This window comes from Psammomys obesus, unplaced genomic scaffold, assembly GCF_907164565.1.
Source record: "Psammomys obesus unplaced genomic scaffold, mPsaObe1.curated_primary_1811, whole genome shotgun sequence".
NCBI classification, from domain to species: Eukaryota; Metazoa; Chordata; class Mammalia; order Rodentia; family Muridae; genus Psammomys; species Psammomys obesus.
Window position 1 is genome coordinate 20,297,013 of NW_026585894.1, and position 6,096 is coordinate 20,303,108.

Below are 6,096 nucleotides of genomic sequence, written 5' to 3' on the forward strand. Positions count from 1 at the left end.
GTTGTTGGGGAGTTTGCCGAATGAATGCTAGATGAAGGCTTGCTCAGTAACTCGTTGCAGGCTGAGGTCCTTAACTCAGAAGTCTTGGAGTCTTGCCAGATTGTCTGTTGGCTACAGCTAGCTCTGCTGGGCTTGTGCTCCAATAGGGCAGATGGCTGTAAAGTAGCTAAAGCATTCTGTATGGCACTCTTAAGTGTGTGTGTGTGTGTGTGTGTGTGTGTGTGTGTGTGTGTGTAAAGAAAATGACCAGAAGGCATGATGAGATATGGCAGAGGGAGGTGACAATGTTTTTGAGCCCTGAAATATAAATCCTCTTAACTTTTTCCTTTTTCCTCCATTCCTCCATCCATACTTTCTTTCTTTCCAATGTTATCACCTTTGAGTAATATTTTTTTTTCAGATCTTGGCAGCTGCATAGCAGCAGGTAGCTACCAGGACAGCAAGACTGTGAACATGGAAGTGGCTGGGTGTTCTGCGACAGAAGAGAATCTCAGGATACAAAGGACATTTACCTGCCCAATGTCTTTAACTGTCACATCCCCTCTGCCCGGCTCTTTAAAGGATTGCTTAGCTCCTGTCTGCCTGTGTACTCAAGGAGGAAGTGCTCAAGTGAGAGCATGTGCCTGACCCCCGGGCTGCCAGGCAGGGCAAGGTTGTTTCACACCTAAACAAGAGGTGTGAGGATAGGGCTTTCTCTGCGAGTGTGTTGCCAGCATGCCCTAGATGACAGCTGTTCCCAGTGTTACTGCTAATGAGGTGGTCATGGCCTGAGCTCGATCGCCCGGCTCTCTCTCTCTCACCCCACTTCATCTTTGTGTTTAAATTTCTTATTTATTTATTTGTTTGTTTGTTTGTTTGTTTGTTTATTGTGTATGTGTGTGTGTGTGCGCGTGTGCGCGTGTGCGTGCGCGCAGGTGCATGTGCCTGTGTGTACTTGTGTGGAGACTACAGGAGGGTATCAGATGTTCTATTCTATGATTTTTCTGCCTTATTCCTTTGGGGACAGGATCTCTCACTGAACCTAAAGCTAGGATGGTGGCCACAAAGACCTAGCCTTCTCCAGTCTCCACTCCCCATAGTGCTGGGGCTATGGGCACACTTTCAGTTACACCCATTTTTAAAAAGGTGGGTGTTGACATTCAAACTCAGGACCTCATGCTTTTCAGCAAGCATTCATATTCACAGAGCCAGTGCCCCAGCCCCTGTGTGTGTGAGAGAGAGAAAGAGAGAGAGATACAGAGAGAGAGTGTGTCCATGGCTCACTATGTAATCCTGTCTGGCCTGAAACTCACTATATAGACCAGGCTGGCCAGAAACTTACAGAGATCCACCTGCCTCCCAAGCGCTGGAATTTAAAGGCATGCGCTACCACGCCTCACACCTGGGCTCAGGCTTAATTTTGAGAACCCTCCTGGAAATACAAAGGCTCACCTTAGTCACACCACCAGCTTTTGTGACATGAAGTAAGCCCCCCCCCCCCCCCGGTAGACCTTAATACGTGACTCTTCACGTGTAATACAGTGAGCAGGCACTGTCCTCGTGGCCTCCTTGGTCTGGAATCATCAGAGTCTGAGGGCCATTTTCACGCAAGTGAGCCTATGTGCTCATACTATTTAGTAACAATGTCTGGGTAAGGTGGGTATGGGAGCTGGTTCCCTCTACCTTGACCTCTCCTCCTTTGGGCATTTTTCTCTTAAAAAAAGTGTGTGGGTACCTACATGCACAGGAGTATGGATGCTTAAAGATACCAGATCCTCTTGAGCTGGAGTTACAGGCAGTTATGAACCACCTACTGTGGGTGCTGAGAATTGAACTCAGGTCCTCTGGAAGAGCAGCATGTGTACTTAAGCTCTGAATTATCTTTCTAGTCCCCTTTGGGCTCTTGACACCCACTACACGATATTCTCTTTAGGTTCCCAGTTCAGTTGTCTCAGGACAGCTACCTTCCTCTTAAGAACCCACAAAATGAGGTCGGAACTTTCCAGAGACATCTGTGGCAGCTAATGGCCTATCTCTGTTGTCATGTAGAATGGGACAGAGCAGGCAGCTTGCCAGGACCACCTGCTGCTCCATAGTAAACTACCCCAAACCTTATTGACCTGAAAGGAAGACAACACTAACATTGCTCATTAGATATGCTCTTTGGGCAAGCTATAGAGGGAATGCCTCTCTCCTGTAGTAGTCTTTGTCAGCTGGGGTTGGAGGGGGGCACTGGATTATTTGAAAGTATGCTCACTGACATGTCTGCTGGCTGCTGTGGGCTGCTGTTTAGTACATTACCGAAACCTGTTGATCAGAATGCCAGTTGCCTTCCCCACATTATGGCTGCTGGACTTCAAAAGATAGACACCTCTCCTAACCTAGCTTTGGAAGTTTCGTCATTCTCACCATATTCTATTTGTCCGAAACCACTTACCAAAAAGTGCCACATCCGTCTCTTGAGAGAATAAATGTCAAAAACTTGGTAGCCACCTTTCAAACCCATCAACAGTGCCTCTCAGCTTCCCTTTTCTTTCCTGCAGGACTTGGGGACTTATTCTTCGGAATGTCTGTTCCCCTGTTCACATGGTTACTGTCATACCACATGTCATTCAGTGGTGCTTTTGTGGAGACCAGTAGAGAAAAGATGCAGACTTGCTTGGATCAAGTTCAAGCCAAGACTCAGCAGCACTTTTTAGAGGGACAAGAATTTGGTGGTCTTTGTATGGGGAATACCCAGATTCCTATTGTAACAGCAGTTGGCACAAGTTACACACAGACCCAAATCAACCATCTATGGTGGGTGGTCTATGGCTGGCATAGATATTCTGTTTTGTTAAGTCTGTAGGGTGCAGGCCCATGACTCTTGACATCTTTGACCACCGGGTGCCCTGGAGACCAGCATACCCATGATGAATGTGAAGAACACGGAACTATTTTGAAAGGAAGGCTCTCAGAACTGTTATGTGTTACTTCAGATTCTATCTCATTGGCCAGAGCTTCTCCACACCAGCACTCCTAGCTGTGGAATTCTGGGAGATGTAGTCTTTATGCTTGGTGACCTAATGCCAAGTGAAAATTGCAGATGCTCTTAGCATGGGGGGAAGGGGCAGAAAGGAGACTGTGGTTCAGGAAACACATTCTGTCAAACATTAATTAAAAACTCTTATTCACAGGACAGATTTACTCGATGATTTACTGCCCTGGCTACAAAACAAAACAAAACAAAACAAAAAAAAAATTAATGGTCTAAAATGTCAAAACATCTTACTCTTTTCGTAGTTCCTTTTATCAGTTTTCTTACACACTTTCTCAAGTCAGACAATGTGTGTGTTGGGGGGACATGTTGAAGGAGTTACAAATTAAATAATAAAACAAATACTCATTTGTGTCAGGCAGCGATATCATGCTTTATTTGGTTTTTAGAATGGGAGCTGATGGTAGCTATATGTGTGTACTACAAAAATACCCCAAAAGAGGGTCTGTGCCTGGCAAGATTGTTTTTTAAATTGCCATAAAAGGCTGCTGTTTACTTTGGTAGAAGCTTGTGGAAACTTGCGTCAACTGGCCTGGGTGTTTCTATTTATTCCAGTGATATTTTGGATCCTCTAATAGCCTGGTGCTCTGGGCAGCTTCCCAGCTGGCCTGCCCAGCCTATTCTATGTTTGAAGACATTTAGAGGGACTTCACAACTTAGAAAAGACATACTATCTCCCCAAACCTATGATTTTGTCCTCTGTAGGTGAAGTAGGTTCCCATGTACTACTACTACCTTGTTAAGTATGTAAGCAACAAAATTTGCTTGCTAGGAAGACTATAACCAATTGCCATGCATGGTGCAGCTTCAAGAATACAAATGTATTTTTCTCACATTACTAGAGGTTGAACTCGTAAAGTCAAGGTGCTGTAAGCGGGGCCGTGTCTGTTTTGAAAGTCATGGAGGGAGGTTGGCTCCAGGATTCTTTCCTAGTTTCTGGTAGTTCCTTCACTTATGGCCAAGTGATTCCAATCCCTATGTACATTTCTGCTTCTAAATTCCCCTTTTTATAAGGATCCCAGTGACATCGGATTAGAGATCCATTCTATACTATAATCCTATTTAATTGAAACTTCAATGACTCTAGTTCCAATTAAAGTCACAGTGTGAGGTACTAGGAGTGAAGAGTTTACCATACAAATTTGGGAGCGCACAGCTCAACCCGTATCAGAGACATCCATGTACAGAGTGATGAAGTGTGATTACATGTATGCATTTCACCCAGGTGTGAGTGTGTGTGAGCGAGACTGTTTTTTTTTTTCCCGTATGCGTTCATGCACGGGGGGGTGTATGTGTGTCTGAGACTGCAAATGTGTACTTGAGTGTGTGTGAATATATGAATGAGTGTGTACACGGGAATGTACGAGCATGTAGATGGATGGATTTGTGTGTGCATGTGCGTTGAGTAAATAAGTGTGTGTGTGTGTGTGTGTGTGTGTGTTGGCAGGATGCTTGATGGGAAGGGGGCTCACACACAGGCAATTGGCCATCCCCGTGCTCCAGGTGGAGCATAACTGCCTACTGGAATAGACATCTTGAGTCAGTGTGGGGTTCAGCTGGCTGTGGCAAAGATAGGGTGCTTGCAGACGTATTTGATGGCTGATTTTTTTACAACTAAAATCTCACTGCAGGCGGTGTAGAGCACAGGATTATTTTTTCCTCCAGCCAACAATTCCAGGGCCAGGACTTCAGCATTCACTGCTGCTCTGGACTCCCCAAGTCCTTCCTTTCTGCTCTGCCGTCCTCAGCCTATTCACATTGGCCCTCTGTCTTGTCTCCTGTTCCCAACAGGGCCTCATGAGCTCCTGGAGTCATGTTCCAAAACAAGTGCAAAGGCTTGCTGACAGGATGCTCAGTCCCCCGGTCCTTCGCAAAGAGCCCTGACTGACTTCTTCCCACGCCTCATTGGTCATAGTCATGTCACTAGGACAGGAAGCGGGGGCTGTCATGGCTGGCTTTGACTCATACAGTATCACTCTGTGGAGCTGGGAAGTGCCAGTCCCCTTGATACATCTCTCTGAACAGAAGCCAGTAAAGGTTGAGTATGAAGGGGTCGAGGAAGGCAATTCACTAGCTCTGCCACACAGGTTTTGACCAGAGGGACAGGAGTCAGGGTACTGGTGGAGTGGGGGTGGGGTGGGGTGGGGGTGGTGAAAATGGGGAGGGGAAAGGAGATGTTCTGTAGAGCCGTCAGTCGATTCCTTCTTAGAATAACAGCTCTCATCAGGCACTGGGTCTGACTTTAAGCTGACAAATGATTTTCCTTCACAATAAAAGTACAAACAGAATCCTAATTAATGAATTTGCCAATAGCTGTTGCCTAGTTTATGGGCCTCAGCCCAGCTTCAGTCAGTGGACAGGATGAGTGAGTATGTGTGTGTGGAGGTGGTCATAAATCACCCGGGGGCCCAGGACAAAGGCAGGCTGCTGGGGATCTTCCTAGGCAGCCCTTTTGATGGGAGCTCTGGCTTGCCATGACAGCCATGAAAGCCACAGTAGCTTTGACAATCGTGGTCCCCATGGGATACTCAGTGACTGGGAAAATCCTGTTATAGTGTAGACTGAGCTCAGCTCATTGTGGCTGCTTCTTGTGGCTGAAAGGAGTAAGATTTGTCTCTGTGAGTTCATTGCCTGTTTTCTTACTGTCTCCAAGTAGGTATTTTGCCTTTTTTTCTTTTAGTATTGCCACCTAAGGCAAGCCACAGCCTCTTCTCAGTGAGCTACCTGGCTTTGAGGAAATGCTTGAAAACACTTCTCTTGTTTGGGAGTGTTCGACAATCATTCCACAGCAGGGTCTGAATATGTGCTGAGTGCTAGCAGTAGAGAGGGAGATGAGTATGGTGGTGGCAAGGACAGATGAAACCACCCATATGGGTATTGGAGAAAACAGGGGGCAGGAACTAAAAACTCTATGGAAGCTCTTTGTTTAGGAAGCCAGTAGAAGGAGGAGGCTTGAGGTGACTATGACTGTTGGACCATGAAATAGCAGCAATAGCAGGGTTTTTGTGTTTTGTTTCTTTCTTTAAAAAATTTTATCTATCTATCTATCTATCTATCTATCTATCTATCTATCTATCTAT